This window comes from Spea bombifrons, chromosome 2 (genome assembly GCF_027358695.1).
Source record: "Spea bombifrons isolate aSpeBom1 chromosome 2, aSpeBom1.2.pri, whole genome shotgun sequence".
NCBI classification, from domain to species: Eukaryota; Metazoa; Chordata; class Amphibia; order Anura; family Pelobatidae; genus Spea; species Spea bombifrons.
In genome coordinates, this window is record NC_071088.1 from 14,431,904 (window position 1) to 14,453,331 (window position 21,428).

A 21,428-nucleotide genomic window follows, 5' to 3' on the forward strand; every position below is an offset into this window, starting at 1 on the left:
ATGTTTTTCACTAGGGATATTTAAAATAAAAATGCACATAAAATTACAATGTATACTGTAGGGAACAGCTCACGCATGGGGCGGCAATGACAGTTTCACACAGGTTTCCAACGTAAAAGCGCGTTTATTTAGATGTTGTAGTCACAGAGCACCTTGTAAACAAAACAAACTATAAGCCTGTCCGGCTCTAACTAAACAGCAGGATACCTCTCTAGCAGCCTAAGGTCTGTCACAAAGCAAAGTAACCAGTTCTGTATGGGGTAAAGCTTCATACCTGGTGGGCTGCAGCGCTGGCTGTAGCTGCTCCTTCATTCAGGTTCTCCCTCTCCTTTCAAACCTAACAGCCCTCTCTTTTAAGGCTTCCTCCCCAGTAACGAGCTTAGGAAGCCTCACCTGAGAGCACCTGGGTTTGCTACCATGCCTGGCTGAGGTAACCAGGTGAGATATATATCCCATCAACCACTCTCCCATACACTTTACCACATATCCCCCCCGTCGACTCCAGACCAGAGGTCTGGACAGCATCAGCAACCATACAGTACACCCTGGACAACGCATCCGCATTCCCATGTAACTTCCCTGGTCTATGCTCCACTGTAAATCTAAAATTTTGCAAGGAGAGAAACCATCTCGTCACTCTTGCATTCCTCTCCTTATTCTGTTTCATCCATGCCAGAGGAGCATGGTCAGTTACCAACACGAATTCCCTGCCCAGGAGATAATATCTCAGAGACTCCAACGCCCACTTGATGGCGAGACACTCCCTTTCCACTATGGCATAATTTTCCTCGGCTGGGGTCAGTTTCCTACTCAAGAACAGCACTGGGTGTTCTTCCCCATTAACCACTTGTGACAAAACTGCCCCCAAACCTCTAGCAGACGCGTCTGTCTGAACCAGAAACGGTTTCCTAAAATCAGGGGAAACGAGCACTGGCTGGTCACACAGGGCAGACTTCAGACTCTGAAAAGCCCTTTCTGCCTCGGGGTTCCACTTTACCATCACTGACTTACCACCCTTTGTTAAGTCTGTCAATGGTGTGGCCATGGAGGCAAAATTGGGCACGAACCGACGGTAGTACCCGGTTATGCCAAGGAAAGCCCTCACTTGTTTCTTTGTTACTGGCCTAGGCCAGTTCTGTATCGCCTCAATCTTATTGATCTGGGGTTTAACCAGCCCCCTACCAATGATATAACCCAGGTATCTTGCTTCCTCCAGACCCACTGCACATTTTTCAGGGTTTATGGTTAGGCCTGCATCACTAATGGAGTCTAACACGCCCTGTACCTTACCGAGGTGACTTTTCCAGTCAGACGAAAAAATTACCACATCGTCCAGGTAAGCAGCGGCATAATCACGATGTGGTCTCAAAATCAGATCCATCAGCCTCTGGAAGGTAGCAGGGGCCCCATGTAACCCAAATGGCATCACAACATACTGGAACAGGCCCTCTGGAGTGGAAAAGGCAGTCTTCTCTTTAGCCTCCTCAGTCAACGGTATCTGCCAATAGCCCTTTGTAAGGTCAAGTGTTGTAATGTACCTTGCCTTCCCAAGCCTCTCAACCAGTTCATCCACTCGGGGCATGGGGTACGCATCAAACTTTGAGACCTCATTTAATCTCCTGAAGTCATTACAGAACCTCCACGTCCCGTTGGGCTTTGGGATTAGCACTATGGGGCTTGACCATTCACTAGTAGATTCCTCAATAACACCTAATTCACGCATGCGCCTGACCTCCGTGGATACCGCCTCTCTACGGGCTTCTGGTATCCTGTATGGCTTCAGGTTCACTTTACTGTGAGGCTCAGTTTTAATATGGTGTTTTATGAGGTGGGTACGGCCCGGTAGGCCCGAAAACTTGCGTCTGTTTTCCTGCAGGAACTCCCTCACCTCCTGCTTCTGGGGCACTGACAGTGCCTCTCCTATTGTTACTGGGGGAACGGGTTGCCCCACTTCTTTGACCCCTGCCTGGGTCGCCCCCAAAGACTCCCGCTCTTTCCATGGCTTGATCAGGTTTACGTGGTAAACCTGGAAGGGTTTTCTCCTGCCCGGTTGATGGACCTTGTAGTTCACCTCACTCATCTTCTCTACAACCTCATAGGGACCCTGCCACTTGGCTAAAAACTTACTTTCGACGGTGGGCACTAAAACCAGGACCCTGTCCCCAGGATTAAAGGCCCTCAACCTGGCAGATCTGTTATAAATTCTGCTCTGGGCCTCCTGCGCTCTTTGCAGATGCGTTTTAACTATAGGCATCACCGTCGCTATTCGCTCCTGCATCTGAGCCACATGTTCAATAACACTCTTATATGGGGTGGCCTCGGTCTCCCAAGTTTCTTTGGCAATATCTAACAAACCCCGTGGATGTCGGCCATAGACTAACTCAAAGGGGGAAAACCCTGTAGACGCTTGGGGCACCTCCCGGATAGAGAACATGAGGTAGGGTAATAGACAGTCCCAATCCCGACCATCCCTTTCTACCACCTTTTTTAGCATATGCTTTAGGGTTTTGTTAAACCTCTCCACTAACCCGTCTGTTTGAGGGTGGTACACTGAGGTACGGAGGTGAGTGATTTTAAACAACTTACACAGGTCTTTCATGACCCGTGACATAAAGGGCGTACCCTGGTCAGTAAGAATTTCTTTAGGGATCCCCGTGCGAGAGAACATGTAAAACAACTCCCTAGCAATATTTTTGGAGGCCATGTTTCTTAAGGGTACCGCCTCTGGGTACCGGGTAGCATAATCCAAGACAACCAAAATGTATTGGTGTCCCCTAGCAGATTTGACAATGGGCCCTACCAAATCCATGGCAACTCTCTCAAATGGTACTTCAATGATGGGAAGTGGCACCAAGGGGCTACGGAAGTGTGGTGTTGGGGCACTCTTCTGGCATGTGGGGCATGACTCACAATACCTTTTTACTTCTTCATATACCCCAGGCCAATAAAACCTTTGGAGGACCCTCTCTTGTGTTTTATTAGTCCCCAAGTGCCCCCCAAACACATGGTTATGGGCTATGTCCAGCACCAGGTGTCGGTATGGTTTTGGCACCAGAAGCTGTTCCACAATTTCCTTGTTAACTTTGGTGACCCGGTACACTAGATCCCCATTCATGGCAAAATGCGGAAATTTCTGGTCAGCTTCGGGTTCCTGTGGTACCCCATTTACTACCGTGACATTTGCCCGTGCAGTTCCCAGAGTGGGGTCTCTCACTTGCTCGGTCCCGAAGTTACCCCGAGACATTTCTAAATCTAAGACCTGTTGGCCGGGTAGGGAAGTTTCTTCTTCTTCCTCCCCAGCTAACACCTGCAAGGGGAAAGAATCTTCACTATACATTTCAGGTAGGCCTAGATCCTTTTCATCATGCCCCTTACTGGTATCATTGTTCCCAATGGCCGTCTCACCTGACCCATTATTTACAGGGAGGGTTACAGACTCTGCCGGAGTTTGTTCCCCAGCTGCAGAAACGTTCCCCCTTCTCCACAACTCCCAGAACAAGGGGAAATTGCGGCCTAAAATAACCGCATGCATAAGTCTTTTTACAACTCCGACTTCGTAGGTCACAGTTCCAGATGGGGTCACCAACTTAATGGGGGCCACAGGGTAAGCTACAATATCCCCGTGGATGCATAGCACTCTTATGTGCTTGTTCGGCACGTAGTCCATAGTCACAAGGCCAGCCCGAACCAAAGTCACCAGGCTACCCGAGTCCAAAAGTGCCTTCACGGAGCAGTCACCTATCTTCACCATACAAAAATGCGGCTCAGTCTCTGATTCTGGAATGGCTGCACAAACAGGTTCTGCAAACAGGGACTGACGCCGACTAGTGTCACACACCATGGGCTCTGAGTTAAGAGGGCAATAGGCGGCTATGTGTCCCCACTCATGGCACCTCCAGCACTGGGGGGTCCCTGGCCTCCTTAGTAGGGAGCCCTTTCTAGGATTGTGGGGTCCCAGGGGTTCAGGATCAGTCTTTTGCCCTTGCCCAAACTCTAGAGCCCTGCTCTCTCTCACATTTTTCCATACACCTCCAGCTGGAACTCTCTTACCCAAAGATGTCGCGGGTCTGACAGTCTTGGAAGGTGTTGGTGCCGCAGGGACCTCACGGAGGAAGTCCTCGGTTGCTATGAACCTTTCCACCATGTTGACAAGCTGCTCAGCAGTTCTGGGGTCTCCATGCCCAACCCACCGTTGTAGCTCCGCCGGGAGGGCGCGGAGGTAGTGGTCCACTACCACCTTTTCCACAATCTGGGCTGGTGTAGTGGATTCTGGTTCCAGCCACTTGCGTACAAGATGAATCAGATCATACATCTGGGACCTGGCAGGCTTGTCCATGGTGTATTTCCAACAGTGGACTCTCTTGGCCCGAACAGCGGGCGTAACACCCAGGCGAGCAAGGATCTCCATTTTTAGTTTTGTAAAGTCCCGGACATCCTGCTCCCCGAGGTCATAGTAGGCCTTTTGCGGTTCACCAGTCAGGAAGGGTGCAATCACTTCTGCCCACTCTGCAACTGGCAGTCTCTCTCTCTCCGCCACTCTCTCAAATACGGTGAGGTATGCCTCAACGTCGTCGTCGGGTGTCATTTTTTGTAAGCCCCGCTGAACGGCCCTCCTCACGTTAACAGTCTCAAGGGGGCTTGCCTCCACTTGTTGGGGCTGAGCCACAACAGTCTCTCTGAGCGCAGCAATCTGCTCCATTAACAGGCGATTCGTTTCCTGTTGTTGGGCCATAGTCTGCTGTTGCGCATGTTGCTGGGCGTGAAAAGCCTCTGCATGAAACTTCCGTTGCTGTTCCAAGGCCTGCTCATGTCTCAGGTTAGCCTGTATCAGCTGCTTTATCACTTCCTCCATTGTGCCGGATGGGCCTTACAGTGCTGCAGCCTTCACTCAGGACATATGCTTCCGGCCCTTTAAATGTCCACAAAATTCAGATGCTGTGTTTTGTCCTGCCGTTGCTCCTAGCACCACTGTGCCCGCATTCTCCACCAATTGTAGGGGACAGCTCACGCATGGGGCGGCAATGACAGTTTCACACAGGTTTCCAACGTAAAAGCGCGTTTATTTAGATGTTGTAGTCACAGAGCACCTTGTAAACAAAACAAACTATAAGCCTGTCCGGCTCTAACTAAACAGCAGGATACCTCTCTAGCAGCCTAAGGTCTGTCACAAAGCAAAGTAACCAGTTCTGTATGGGGTAAAGCTTCATACCTGGTGAGCTGCAGCGCTGGCTGTAGCTGCTCCTTCATTCAGGTTCTCCCTCTCCTTTCAAACCTAACAGCCCTCTCTTTTAAGGCTTCCTCCCCAGTAACGAGCTTAGGAAGCCTCACCTGAGAGCACCTGGGTTTGCTACCATGCCTGGCTGAGGTAACCAGGTGAGATATATATCCCATCAACCACTCTCCCATACACTTTACCACAATACATAGAAACAAAGAATTTGATTACATATAAGAACCATTTGGCCCATCTAGTCTGCCCATTTTCCCATATGAAGAAACTCAGACTTGAATCAGTCCTTGGTCTTATCTCAGATTCACATACATGTTAAAATTCCTTCTCTGTATTAGACTCAACCCTTTCTTATAGAAGCTGTTCCATTCATCTACCACCCTCTTGGTAAAGTATTCTTTTTACTCTAGAACCCAGAGAAGTTATTTATGCACTTGATGAATTCAAATGTCCTGGCCATTAAACACGTTATATAGAAATACACATTTCTAAAAAAAAATGTAAAAATGATGGTTTATATGAACAAAATGCATAATTAATGGGTTTTACAGGTATGTAATTGGAAATAGTGGAATCGGTTATCATACAACAATGTGTAAATCATTGTGGACACAAACTAAAAATAATACTAATGGACACAGAAGAAACTAAATTAAAAATACAAATCTAATTCTAGATCAGATGTAAAATATGTGCTCTAATCAATGCTATCACCAGAAGACTTCTGGCAATTGTTTGATTAAATGTTCTTTTTTAAAATAAGAGAATAAGTAACAAGCATAAAAAAGTCTTTTGTCTCTTGACTGCCTTTAACTTTGCATTAAAACTCGAGAAGACAGCAGCAGATTAAAAAGATTACTTTCTTTGCAGTAATTATCGTATAGGAAATTAAAGCTTTTAAATAAATTAATTGTAATAAAATGCACTTGATTAGGTTTTATCTTTATATAATGAGTCCCTGGGGCTTAAAGCAAATTTCAAAGAATTTTTTAAGCGTATATTTAAAATCAAATGACATTGTTCCCTGTACCTTGTTTTCTTCGTGACAAAACTCATATTGTTGTTTCATTGCCCTTGAACAAAATTACGTATTTTAATTACTGTGTATCCAGAATAAAAGCCATTGTCAGCTATTTTACCCCCAGAGTTCATCTGTTTTGATAGCTTTTCAATTATAGATCTTTAGCAAGGGAATACTGTTTAAGTCAATTTAATCAACACACTTATCTATCTATCTATCTATCTATCTATCTATCTATCTATCTATCTATCTATCTATCTATCTATCTGTCTATCTATCGAATACATCCTTCCATGTATTCCATCTAGCTTTTATCATTGTAGTGGTGGTATTTGCTCATCGACCATCATCCATATGTCTCTGTATTTCTTGCATTCTATTCTGTGTAGCTCTATTTTGGTTCACTTTTGACCCATTCATTTTGGGGCAAAGAATTTTGTTCCCTGCCTATTTGGTTCGGACAAAAATTGGGGGCATTTTTAATTCAGGAATTAAATCTGTTGCCCGGTGCCCAGATTAACTCTCATTCACTCTCTCACACTCTCATTCTCATTCACTCTCTCATGCTTTCATTTGGGTCGATTCAATAACCAGACTAAAGTGTAATTTGTGACAATGTTAAAAAACCACTGTAAGCAATTCAATTAACAGGCTAAACTACATACAAGGATCATGTATTTAAGAGTATGAATGCACAGAACATGCTACATTCAAACCATTGAAAACTCTGCCCTGAAAGTGATTCACTGATAAGTGCCGTTTGCACTAAAATGGATATATTTTTGCAGGTGCATTTCAGATCACAAAATCTTTAATCTAACCTCCACTACACCTGACTAACCTCAATGTAGATACCGTACAACAAACGATAGAACTCACAGCAAATGCTCAGTCAAGCAAAAATAAACTGGATCAAGGACATTTAACCCTCTCAATGCTGGTACTTTAACTATTGCAGGTTCTGTGAATAATACATTTCAATAAACACTTAAATATATATTAGCCCCCCAAAAAGATGGAGTCTTTAGCCAAAGACAAAAGAGTTTGGGCCATCACAGAAAAATATGTAAGGTTCAATTGTTTTCAGAAGGTCTCTTCCTTAGACTGAAATCCAAAAATCTGTTTCTAGCTAAAGAAGAAACATCTAGGGTTTTGAAAGCTAATGCAACTTTTTGACATGTGCACGGCAAGCAAAATACGTTGAAGAATAATAGATGATAGATGAACTTCTGGGCTCCCGAAACCTGGAACCTTCCCTTGCCGGACGCGGCCAGGACTGGGCTCTGACGTCAGAGAGCGGTCCCGTGACTTTGGTGGGAGTTCATCCCCATTTAAAGGGAAAATTGGCGGGGAGTGGGGTGTGTCAAGACCCCACGACCAGGAGGATTCGAGTCTTGACCCGGAGAACCAGAGAAGTGGTGCTTCACCCAGCAATCTCCAGGTCAAATCCAGAAAGTTCCCAGGTATGGTGATGCCCCCTGTAATTGCATGGAAGGATTCTGCAGCATTCCTCCGTATGCATTTGCTCCTTTGCCTACCCCCATGCATTGCCCATGTTCGGCTGACATACTTACCACCAGTAAGCTCCAGCTCTAGCGCAGCGAATATTGTGTGAGGCTATCGAGACCCCCTTGTGGGCAAGAGTAGCAATCAGTAGCAATCCCGCAATCAGTAGCGGGAATAGTCAGACCATAGAGGGGGCAGGTAGCTCCAGCACCCAAGCTGCAGATTCTACCTCAAATATTTTTAATTTTTTTATTGTTCTTTTGTGAGGCTGCCAGGGACTGTAAGTGAAGAAGGCTGCCCAGCGGTATAAATGAGTAATAGGTGACTTATATGCATTTACTATAGGGTTGTTGGGTTTTTTTTGTATTTAAGCACCGATTTATTTAGTATGCTAAATTGCAAAATTAATATTTGAATTACAAAAAAAGTTGATATTTCGTATGTTACTTAAAAATCAAGCAAGCAGCACAACTCACTATGCAAAAATAAACACATCTATCAATAGAACATGAAAGGATAACATAACCTTAAAACGCCATTACTTCTGTCTGTAAAGAAAGGAATAGGAGAGATGAAAGAATCCACTCGAGTAACTCGGCTAATTTACACATATTTCCTTGTAGCTATTTGCATATTCACGTAGAGATGAATATTTTGGAACGTCATTCCTCACTTATATTGCCCCAAAATATCTCCACATAAAAAGCTCAAACCTCTCACAAATTAGGCTCTTGTGTGTTGGCAATGTCTGCTTGAAATACGGCGTGATTATGTTTTCTTTTCTTATATTGAGGGGTTTATGAAAAAATCATATAATGCGCTAGTTATAACAATTTCCTTAAAAACAATAAAGATGCGATTATACTTCAATACAGAAATCGCCTCTGTATACTCTTCTTCATTTTATAAAAACAGTACATCATAGAGCTAGTTTTTACTTCATTGGGATGGTGGTAGAAAGGGGGAATAGCCTCCCAGCAGAAGCAGTACAGGCTAATACAGTGAGAGAATTTAAACATGCATGGGATAGACATAAAACTACCTTCAGTCTAAGATGAGACCAAAAACTAACATTTAAGGGTTTTTACATCAGGAAGTAGTAGTAGGGCCTAATAGTTCTTATCTGACAGTAAATTCCATGTTTCTGTGTCATAAAATGTCCTTTCGGTGCAGTAGATATGAAACATATCTATAAATAAAATATATAAAATCGTGCAAAGGTTTGGGTAAAATAAGCCCAAGCACCGTTTGACAGCCAACGCGCCGTGGACTCAATCACAAGACCTGTCCAAAAACATTCTCCAAAAAAGACTGCATAAGACGATTATAAAAAGAACACAGAAACAATTCATATTTCAACAAACCGATGGAGATATAAAGATTTAGAAATTAAACATCCATAAAAAGAAAAAAAAAAGATAAAAACTTCTTGGATAGCCCAATATCTTGGAATCAGTAAAACCCAGGTGGCAATCTTTTAACCCTTTCCATCTCCCTTTGAAATGAATGTGCTGATTTGGATTATTTGGCATCTAACATTTGCTTGGCATAAGATCCTCTACCAGTCAAATGCAAACTAGATGAACTTTTTACCAGAGCAAGAAGTGTGCGGTGGAGATCTGTAATAACAACTGTGGCATTAACTTGTTGCAAGCCCTCGCTTATACAAGATTATACAGACAATGTTATTATACTTAAGTGCTCGCTCTACAAGGCTAACGCTTATTTTACAGATATACTGTGAATTTAACAAAAACATTAATAATAAAAGTAAATGTAATACATTTAATAACACTGGCATTGTTAAAAAATATAGCTAAACTTCATTTGTATGATTGCGTTATGTTTCCAATGGGTAGTTCAGGGAATGAAGACAGGTTCATGTAGGCAACGGTGACTTGTGGGTAAGGAAAGTAAGCAACTGTAGAGTTGATAACCCGGCTGGTGGGACAGTGCTTGGCTTTGCATGGACATGAGGGAAAGTCATATAGATTCTTACAAGGACCAAAATTCTCAATGAAAGAGGTGGTTTAAGAAGACGTGGCTGTCAAGCCAGTTGAGGCAATGCCAGCTTACCCAGCTATTCCGGATATGTCACATATGCCATCGTGATGTGGTACACATATGGTGTAATTACATGGGATAGGGCTCAATGTGTGCCAGGAAACACAGGAATGGTAGAGAAAGGCATGATCAGGCTACAAATGGAGAGAGCTGGAGAGTACGAGAAGGCTGGGATGCATTTCTTTATTTATATTTAGTAAAAATCTTTACATTGAAAATCTGGCCAGCAAAATATCTGATCATTTGACTTCTAGTAGTCATGAGATAGGAGCACGTAGACCTAAGCCCATCTATTGCTGATCTGGAACAAAAAAGAACTGTAAAAATCCTTATTGTTAATTCAATGCAATGAAGTCCTCTTTTCCAGGGGTCATCATTCTGTAGGTTCTTAAGGTATTCTTCCATAACTGCGTCCCCTTTTGTTGTGAAGAATAACTGATCGTCACTTGAATGCATCTGTTGTATTTTGTAAAACAACCATTTTCCTCACTGTCATAGCCCATGCTTTGTAGTAGGCAAAACCTCGTTGTCTTTTATTCTTAAAGAATGCCCTTTTTTAACAGCACGTGGTGTGATCAGCTCTAGAACAACTTCACATCTATTTATATAATTTAATCATATTAATATTCCGATGTCTCTTTTTTCAAACCGACAATCCAAATGTTTTGACAGATACATTACATTCTTAACATGACTCTTGTCTTTTTAATTTCCATGATAATTTTTATTTATTTGCTCTGAAAACTAACTCACAATCAACTGTATATTTCAGAACTTTTAGTTTAAGAAGATACAAGCAACAAAACACATATCTCCCCATGTTAATTTGTTCCAGTTAATATAGAATATTTTAATATAAGTACTAGGCACACAAGACAACAAGCGTTAATGCAATTCTGTAATTAAAATATCTTAGAACCTACTTAGAGCCTTTCGAAAAAGAAAAAGGCATTTTTTTTCTTAACAGATAAATGGAAACTTTTCTAGTTAAATATGCTTTAATATGAACGGTAATATCTCTTTCTGTTTAAACAGATATCAATGAAATAGGTTGGGACAATTTATATGTATTTAATAATGTTGTTAAGCAATATATGGTGTATGGTTTTCTCCGATGCAAAAATTTGGCAGAACTGGTCTAGATTACATAATAATTGGTAATAATTCCTGATGAGTACTTTCTGCATTAACATTAACCTGTTAGTGTCCCATTTAATGTAAGCTTCATTTGCGTACATTCTAGAATGTATAGAAAAGCATTATCAGCACAAATAGCAAACCCTTCGAATAGTGTGACAGGTGCTGGGAAAAGGACAGCAAAATCATTCAAAGCATAGTGAGGATTTTTTTAAATATCCCTTTTTTCAAATTTGATCCTTGATATCCTGTATCAATGGGAGCGTCTTCAGACCCCTGCCCCAAGTGCTCCCTGAGCGACTGCTGGATCTGTGACTAGAGCACAAGCAGGGAGATATGTTCAGCCACAATTACAATTTTACCCCTGGTTTCTGGCTGTTCTGTTTTTAAAATGCTTTTTAAAAGTTATTTTAAAAAATCATTAAAATCAGTAAAATCATTAAAATGGGCAAATCAATCTCATGAAGTGAACACACAGACGCCATCAAGAACAATTCCACAATTTCATATACAGTTCAGTGTACTTTATTATAGTTAAATTCCAGGCAAACTTAATCTAAGTGTCTTATTTATTCTTGTTTAATTTGTCTAAAAGTAATAAAACTTTTTGCTGATTGATGTAACATAAAAGCAGTTTGGAATTTTTTTCCCCCATGTAAATAAACGTTTTCAATGGCACATGGCTTAAATTAAAAAAAATGAAACCGATATAGAGAATTAAGTAATCAATGGGAAAAAAAAGTAAAGTTTTACTGCGTTTGCTTCGTAAAAATACTTTATGTGTATCGCTCTGTCACTGGCAACCTAACAAGTGACATCTGAAAACATGATCACCTGGTACCTGCTATGGAATACATTAAGCTGTCTATTTTCATTGCTACCAAATGTTTATTGCATTCATCATTTGGAGATACTGGGTAGGTTTGAATGTAGCACTTAGCCGTAAAAATTGCGAGCGATTATGTGAATTCCTTTGACATTCATTTGATTTGTAAGTCAATTGATAAATTACATAGAGTCAAATATCCTTTCAGATCATGTGAAATAGTATTATAATATACAGTTCATCTGTATGCCCTTTGTCATCTTTCCAAATGGATATTTGCAGCACAAACAGATGGCTTGTTGTACAATTGCTCAGTGGCTGGAGCCCTCTTTCGCATGCAAGCAGGGCGATACGCTTCAGTGTTTATGGAGGTTGCAGACATTGGCATTTTACTTCTTCCGATCTGCCAATAATTTCCAAATTAAAGTTTCACTGTCACTTTCATTAAAAAAAAAACTCCAAACACAAGCATCTACGTGGCAGGCATGAATAGCTCAAAGTAAATATTGTGGATATTTTGTTTCCCATAACCTTAGGTAATGTTTTCTTCTTTTTATGTGATAACAAAAAAAATTGGCTTTGTGCATCGCTTTTAATTGTTTAATAATGCCATAAAGAACAGATCGGAACACAGGTGCACTTTAAAGCCAAAATAATGTAAAAATCAAAAAAACGAAATTCAACACTTTTGTGTAAAGTCAGAAACAGATAATCACGAATGCGATAAAGCTAGAATACACATTTAGCTAGGAAATAATTGATCTTCCTTGAATCAAATGAACACAACTGTTAGATATTTGTCTGTATTAAATATCTAAACTTTTCTGTGACCAAAGAACAATCAAGACCACAGCTTCTAAGTCTTAAATAGGTTTATTTGTTAGAATAAAGTAGTAAACATACAGCACTAGTTGAAGACAGAAAGTTGTAGGTGCTGTAGGCTTTGTATTCTTTAACCCCTTAACGACAATCCCCGTACATGTAGAGGAGAGATAACGATAATGCCCGTACATGCCGTTAAATAGCTGCATTGCTGCGATCGGCGGCTTTGCAGCATCCACGGAAGCCTCCCAAGTGAGGCTGACCGTGGATCCGGGGAGGGCAGCCCTTGGCAGCCCTCCCCGGAAGAAAAATGGCCGCCGCCGCATCGATCATGAAAGATCGCGGCGGCGCCCGGCTAAAACAGCTTAGGAAGCAATCTGAATCGCTTCCTAAGCATAAACGGTGTTACTGACATGCCTCGATATCGAGGCATGTCAGTAACACTACCCCCCTACCCCGATCACCTTGTGATTGCTCCGAAGAGCAACCACAAGTGCCATCCTGTAAATGACGTTGCCGTCATTCACAGGATGGCATCAACAATAGATATGAGTTCATAGAGGGTCTATCCAGACCCTCTTGTGAACTCTCGAGCTCCTCCTGCAGGTTGAATGCAGGTACTGCATCCAACCATGCAAGGTCAATGGAGCCCAGCTCACTAATGAGTGATTAGTAAAAAAAAAAAAAAAAAAAAATTAAAAAACAATTTAAAAAAAAAAATTAAAAAAATGTTTAAAAAAAAAATAAATAATATGGTAACATATAAAAATCCCCACTGTCACCAAAAAAAAAAAAAAAAAAAAATTAATAAGCAAGTCCTAAAATTCTTTATCTTTACAAAAATTCCAGCATGGAAAGAGTTAAAATATTGGCATTACAAATGCCCATAGGGTGTCTCGTATTAAAAAATGCATGAGTGGATGGGATAAATTGAATTGGCCGGGTTCAAAGGTGTCCCAAATATGGGACATGGGGGTAGTAGGATCAGATGTCAAAATAGCCTAAAAATACACACCTCACAAAGGCGGCCTTTTACCTCCCAAATAACCCAACAAACCCATGCATGTGGGGTATCACTGCGCTCAGGAGATGTTACTGAACACATATTGGGGTGTTGTTTGACAGGGACATACACCAGGAGCGATAAATTTATACCTGAAGTACAACGTGTGTGAAAAAAATACAAAAAAATGTACTACCATAAAGTTTCACAAAGGCTGGTGGTAAAATTAGTGCATGGAAAGGGTTAAATTACCAGCATGTGAAATACCTTGGGGTGTCTAGTTTTTAAAAATATATGACTTGATGGGGTAAATTGCATTGGCCGGCTTCAAAGATACCCGAAATGGCACATGGGGGGAAGAATTACCAGATTTGGAAAAAAAGGTTTTGAAATAGCAAAACGCTACCTGTACTTATTGCCCCATAACGTGCAGAAAAAAGCAAAAAAACATAAAAACATTGGGTATTTCTAAACTCAGGACAAATAGTAGAATCTATTTAGCAGGTTTTTTCATTCGTTTTTGCAGATGAGTAAAAGTTTTTTGTTTAAAAAGTGAGAAAAAGTAATTTTTTAACAAAAAATCCCCATATTTTATCATTTTTTTTATAGTAAATTAGATGATATGATAAAATTAATGGTATCTAAAGAAAGCCCTGTTTGTCCTGAAAAAAACAATATATAATATGTGTGGGAGCACGAAATGAGAAAGAAGAAAATCACAGCTAAACAGGAACACCGAAAAATGTTAAAATAGCCATTGTCCCACAATATACTACGAGTAATAACCCCTATTGTCCTTAAGGGGTTAAAAGATGGAGGAGAAAGATACCTTGCCCTTCTAAGTAGAGTTTTTATACCCCTTTACCTTAACAGTTAGGGTATAAGTTCTTACTATATGCGAGCAATATGTGAATTTTAGGAATCCTATTGGGCCATTCATATGATACACTGGCATTCCAAAGAAGACCCAATAACATGTATGTCACGTGATTAAAAACACATGTTCCTAACACTCAGGTTGCGTTCAGGTCTGTGTGTAGGAAAGAATAAAAACATGAAAATGATTTCTTACAACAGAAACTCATACATAGATCAACAATTCTGGAAACTGTGAGTCATTAAGAGTAACTAAGTCTAAGACTAAGACCTCTAGGCTCTGCAAAATGCTTTTGACTAAATTCAACAGAGACATGAATAACGTCTATAAGCCTTGTCAAGTAGATTAGTCTTCACAAGTACCGGTTTTAATGACTGCAAAACATGGGATGGAGTCCACCTCCAGTTGATACATGTGCAAAACCATAGAAAAAATAACAAAAGGAAAACAATCAATGTTTCCCATATGAGATGCTTACTGTGGAGACATCAAACGCTCCACCTATGATTGCAATTTAATGACAACTATGTATGGTAGTTTGCTAATTTAAAAGAACAATATATTTTGCTTAAATACTTTTTAAGTAGATCTGTTTTTTATGATACATTCATATACATATACCGTATATGAATGAATTTCTACAAATGAGAGGGATTGGGTCCTAAAAAGGGACAGTTGGGAGGTCAATATTTATTTATGCAATGATTATTCCTCCTTATCTCCTTAACTAGAGGAGAGAACTTTATGTTTTATTTATGGTGACATAGGAATAAGCAACGACACATGTTTTACCCTTTTTGAAGGCCATGTCCTATTCCTTAATATATATATAAATGGTTTTATTTTTTGACTCGTTTTCTACTCTGTATCCATTTAGTATGCTTTAAGTATGTTGTAATTTTTAAGGCAGATGGCCTATGGTGTATTTATAATACTTTAGTGACACAGAAGTGTTATCTGCACATGAAACATTTTTTTTATCAAGAAACAGTTGGCATTATGGCATCTGTGCACATGCACGTTTTCTCTCATTTAACAGCTAAGAAAAAGTATCAGGTTTCTTGAGGAAGGTATTATTCACTCATTCAGTGATTTTTTTATGGGGGGTTAAGAAGAAGGACTATTTTCTTATTAATTGTATTTGTCATACATCTTAAACCAACAATTGCTGTTTATTTCACAATTTAGCACACTTCCTTGAAAGCGCAAGCTGCCTAAGCGGCGCGCAAATTGTCCATTGCTGGACATTAGTTATATAACAGGGGTCACTAAAAGGTCAGGATAGTTAAGGCATAAAGTTTTGGTGGGCTAGGCTAGCTAAATCTAATTCTAGGTTACTGGGCAGGCAGTTTATTTAGCGCAGCTGATTGGTTAATCAGCTGTGCTGCAGCACGAGGTTTGAGTGGGCATTCTGTGCGGCGGGAAAAATAAGCACAGCTGATTGGTGCAGTCAGCTGTGCTTACAGCGTGTGGCAACAGTAAAATAAATAAATAGCTGCGCACAGGGAGATTAAATTCACCTCAGGAAAAATCTGCAAGGAGCTGTTGCTGAGCAAGCGTCCCACCCCCCCTCCCTTTTGTTTTAAATGTAAGGCATGTAATATGTTATATTGTCGTAGTTTTATAAGGGGTAAAGGTCGCCTCTGCGTTGAGGTGGACAGAGGCTTGGTGTTACACAATCTGGCTGAGAAAGGGGCGGATTGTATTTGATGTATTATATATAAGAAGTTATTTGGTTATTACGTTAAATGGTTTGTGTTGTTAATGCCTCTTATACCCTTTAAATAAAGCTACGGCCAATTTTATCCAATTTACAATTCTGTGTCTGTGGTTATTTTATTGATTTGTTAGAGGTTAATATGTACATGCAATGGACATATTATCGTTCCTAAGGTCTCTAAGTCCAGCTGCAAATGGTTGCCAGGAGGCAAATACAAATAATAAAGGGTTATGTAGGAAGAATATGGGAACAAGAACTGACAAGATCTGTCTAGAAAGTGGGCAGACAAAGGTGGTCCTACATTTTAACCAGAATGAGCAGCTGGGCCTCCGTTCATTTAACGGACCCCTTACACGCCCCAAGTAAATTTGTATCATTGTAATGCATGTTTATTTAAAACATATTTGTGATCATTAACATTGTGCCCTCACTTTATGTATAACTATTATTTGTATTACTTGTATGCAGTCATAATAAGTCTGTTTTGCTCAGGGCTCCCCCAAAAAACCTAGAGGCCCCGCTGTAGACAGACTTTAGTCACATTGGGTGGGATGTAAGCATGAGGGGGTTCAGTAACCATTAAGCCCCTCACCTTTACCACTGGACCCATAAAAATACACATCAAGCCTATGATGCGAGACGCTAAGTCACTGGGTTTATGTGATGCCAAGTTTCATGATCCCACTGTGATTTTGCCTACCATGTAAGCCCAAGTAAGACTGACACTGCTTGAAGAATTTGGACAGGTGTGAGGGGGCAATTTCCCCCTTGTCATCAGATCAACCTACCCCTCCTAGGTGGAGTACCTGTTTTGGGGCTGGTATGGAAGCCCCCTCCACAAGGCGGGCTGTCACAGAGATATACGGATGTACATTGGGTCTTCTAATAAAATGGGATCCCATGTGGGAGCAGCAGCATGTTAAGAGGACAGACATTGTTAATCGAGGAATGTGCGTTTAATTAACCTATTATATATCTGAATACAAGACTTCCATCAGCTATATATGTTCATATAGAATAGATTGCAAGCTCATATGACCTGAATCTACGACAGACATGATAATGCTAGAGTCATTTAACAAGGATATGGGATTACTCAACAATAAGGCATTTAAGAATACCTTACCTGACAAGATATAATAATTATCATCATCATATCAAGTAAACATGATGTGATTTCCAATGAAAGCCCCTAGAATTAATATAAGTAAATGCATAGCAGTGACATGCATTGTAACATCACATTATGTTTACAATATTTTTGTTTACAGTTACATTTTGCTTGAAACAGGCAGGCTCCTGCTACCTTCAAACACCTTGTGAAAAGTGCTTCTCAAAGGGACACTACAGCCATCATATGCACCTTAGTTCATTCAATAGCTGCGTGTTCCCTTTACATTTTCGTGGTGTCCCACCATGCTTGGCCCTTCATAATGTAAAGTGAGGTCAGTGTCACTATTTCCTCTTTAGTAAATAAACCCCTTTTTTGTAACTATGTATTTTTACGAGACTGGATACTACACATGGAGTTTCTCTTCTCCCAAATGCTTTTTGGCCAGCTTTACAATTAGGTACGGGTGCCAACCCTGTCTTGTTTACCTTGCATGTCTTATTTATAAACATTCATTGAAATAATCTTTGTAGACCTTCTCAGCCCTTATTAAAAAGTACTTGATACCACTGCCCTTTACACCAGTTAAAATCAAATTTATGCAAATGTGTAATGGGTTATTAAGTAATTTCAATGCTACTTTTTTATGCATAATGCTCTACACCCATAAAGACACTTTAAAATACTACTAACAATAAAAAAAACTAAAAACAGATCAGACTTAGATAAACCTCACTATTTAGTTGTTATAGATCTCTTTTGGAGTAATCAGATATTTCTCAATGTGAAGAAGAGATCAAATGAATATACACAAATAAAAAAAAAAACACTAAAAAAGGAAAATTAAGGTTTTAGTTCATGGTCTGAAAAACAAAAGCCTAGCAGCTCAGTAAGCTAATGAATTGATTTGCAGTCAATGTTCTCTCTTATAATTCCCTTAATTAAAATCAATATAAATATACGCTAATCACAGCCTTGCACTCATTACATATGAAGTTCTGGTTAACCTGTTGGCAAATACGCAGATAAGATTAAAAGCAATGCACTGTGTGGAGCGGTTAGTTTACTGCAAGTGGAGACCTGATTTAAAGGTTAAATACTATGTTAACCCTGCAACGTGCTGCATCTTCCTAAACAAAGTAGCAAAGTATAGAAAACACTATGATCTATACCTGCAGGGACTGCTCAAACCTACCGTATTTGCTCGATTATAAGATGACTCCCCAAAATCTGAATATTAGATGAAAGAAAAAGCCTGAATATAAGACGGCCCTATAGGAAAAAAGTTACTAGTAAATATTAATTCATATGTCAGCTATTTTTCATATTTAATAAAAACTATGATTGAAAAAAATGCATTTCTTGTTTTTATTTCCTTTTGTTTGCCAACCTGCCCCCCCAGTTATGCACATCTGCCCCCCAGAAGGTCATGTCACGCCGGCACTCCGTCATAGAAGCTTGGCGGAAGTGGCATCCACCGGCTGCCAGAGAAGAGGATCCGGGTCCCATGCAGCACTACGGGGATCTGGATCTTAGTCTTATAGTGACCTCTATTTGAGGTCAGATTATAAAATGACCTTGAATATAAGACGAGGGGTATTTTTCAGAGCATTTGCTCTGAAAAACACATTGTCTTATATTCCAGCAAATATGTTATATTACCGAATAACTGAATATTGATAGTTAGCAGTTTAGTGTATAGCTATCGTTTCTTAAAATCACTCAAAGAGCATTACGAATTTGTGGGATATAAATGCTGTTCTCCCCTTAAACTCGGATCGTAGGACTTGTATTATTATTAGCTGCCTATTCATTGTTAATTAAATCAAAAGAAATGCCTACAGAAAGCATCTTCGTTGTGATAGTTGACTATCACTATTCCATTGCTTCTGTGATTCTAGTCATTAGGAACACAACAAGAAGGTGACCATAGGATGAAGAACAAAATGACAAGCAACAACAATTGAACATTTTTATTACTCTCTAACTAAACTGATATAGAGGTTTTTCAAATACAAATGAGAGAACTAAGAAATATAAAAAGGTGAGAAAATATGCTTATTTTTGTTGATAATTAGGAGAAATTAATACTTAGCCAAAACTGATCCAGTCTGTTGAATAATTAAACATAAATAAATATTCACTGGGGTGTGTAGAGTTTGTCTGTCTTAAATATTTAACAATACGTTGTTCGTTGTCAACTGCGTGCTAGATAGTATTAATGTTTATTTCTTCTTCCTTCTTATCCTTCTCCTTATTTTCCTCCTCCTTCTCGTTCTTCTTCTTCTTCTTTTAAATTTCCGTTAGGCTTATGAAATTTGTCCCCCATTCTGGATATCTTTTATAAAATCTAATTGATAAACTTTCATTTTGTTTCTGTTGTGAATATTTGATGTCATTGTTCACATAACTTTAGAAGACAGCCGGTGACCTCTGCACCAGTGTATTGAAGTTAAAACTTTTTTCAGAGCTTTCTAAAACTTCAATATGACTTACATTTCATTTACAGAAACACATTTTGCATTCTGTTTAAATATTTAAACATTAAGAATAACCTTTCTCATTGAATAAACCTGATTTACAAAATTCAGGCTGAATATAATTATAAGGGACGCTGAACAGATGTTTCGATGGAGCTCTTTCTGCCACATAAATATAGTGACAACATTAAAATGATTTGGGCCATATGGGAATTTTTTAAATTTAGTGCACTTCTTATACTAGAAGAAATGCCATTTCTTTAGTGACAGCTATTGGAATAAATAACAATGTTTCCAGTAAAAAAAAAAACAAAAAAAGACCAGAAAATGTATGCCTTCAAAATAATTTCTAGTTTGAAAAATTACAGTAACACATACAAATATCTATACAATAACTAGAACAATGTAATAAAAAGCAGCATACAATATGTATTACCGGAAGCTATACTTACTGTATAATGTTTTAAATTGAAAAACACTATGTTGCTTTAACATGTTGGAACTGAAAGGTTTTTTTTAACGTTCTATTGGTTTCCTTTGCCTGCCTTTTTAATTTAAATTTGATTATTCATAAAAATATATAATTAGCAATCGATTTACTATAGAGTACTTTAGTATCAATTGTGTAAATTGTCAAAACTAGAGCTGGGTGAAATATTTAATTTAATGCATTCAGTGAAGTTACCTATCATCATCACCCATGACATATACCGAGTAAACTCAGTAGGGGAACAGGTTTCCCAACGAGGGTTTCCTAGGGATACAAAATTATTTTAGCAGTAGGGATGGATGCTCTGGTGATGATGTTTTTAAATCCTAGTGATGAATAATATTTTCCAGGTGTGTTTCCCCAGATCTCCCTTCTCCAGATTCTAGAGGGACTAGACTTAGGTTGGAGAAGTGGGAATGGCCATTTGGGGAGTAGACCGAGCCAGGACACAGAGTGAGCATAACTACTCAACTAGAGGTCAAAGGCTGTTCCGTATGCCTGTTAACAGGCTGTGATTTACAGGCAATCCCAAAGAGCTGTTTGGTATGATATTTACTGCTAGCTCCCCTGGCATATGTTTGTGTGATACTCTAGAAACTGGACAATACAATCTTGTGTGGCTCGTTTCAATATAAGAATTCTGCAGTTACAGTTTGCAAAGAACTGAGCCTAGCTGCTATTCCTTGCAATATATATATATGCAAGTAAATGATATAATTACAGTTAAAATAACTTCAATAACAGAAGTAGCTTAAATACTAAAAACTATCACAGACTCATGTTAGTCCAACAACCGCTTTATGACTTTGTGTTGGCTACACATAGTCCAGAAATACACACTAACCCCTAACGATCATTTAAAAGTCTATAGAATATAGTATGAATAATTGACCAGGACTTATTGTTTATGAAATCCATTCATGAGTACTTAGAAACATAACCCACTTCTTTTCTGTCATTTTTATGCAAAACTTTTGTTGTATGCAAGTAACAGAGATAATCCTAAAATATCCTGCTGATTCCTCTATCATCAGTTTGGTCATAAGATTAGAGTCGAAGTAGAACACATATTTATAGAAAAAAGTATGCTTATTTTTTTTAAGTATCCTTTCTATTGGTAAAATAATAATATTTCAAGTTT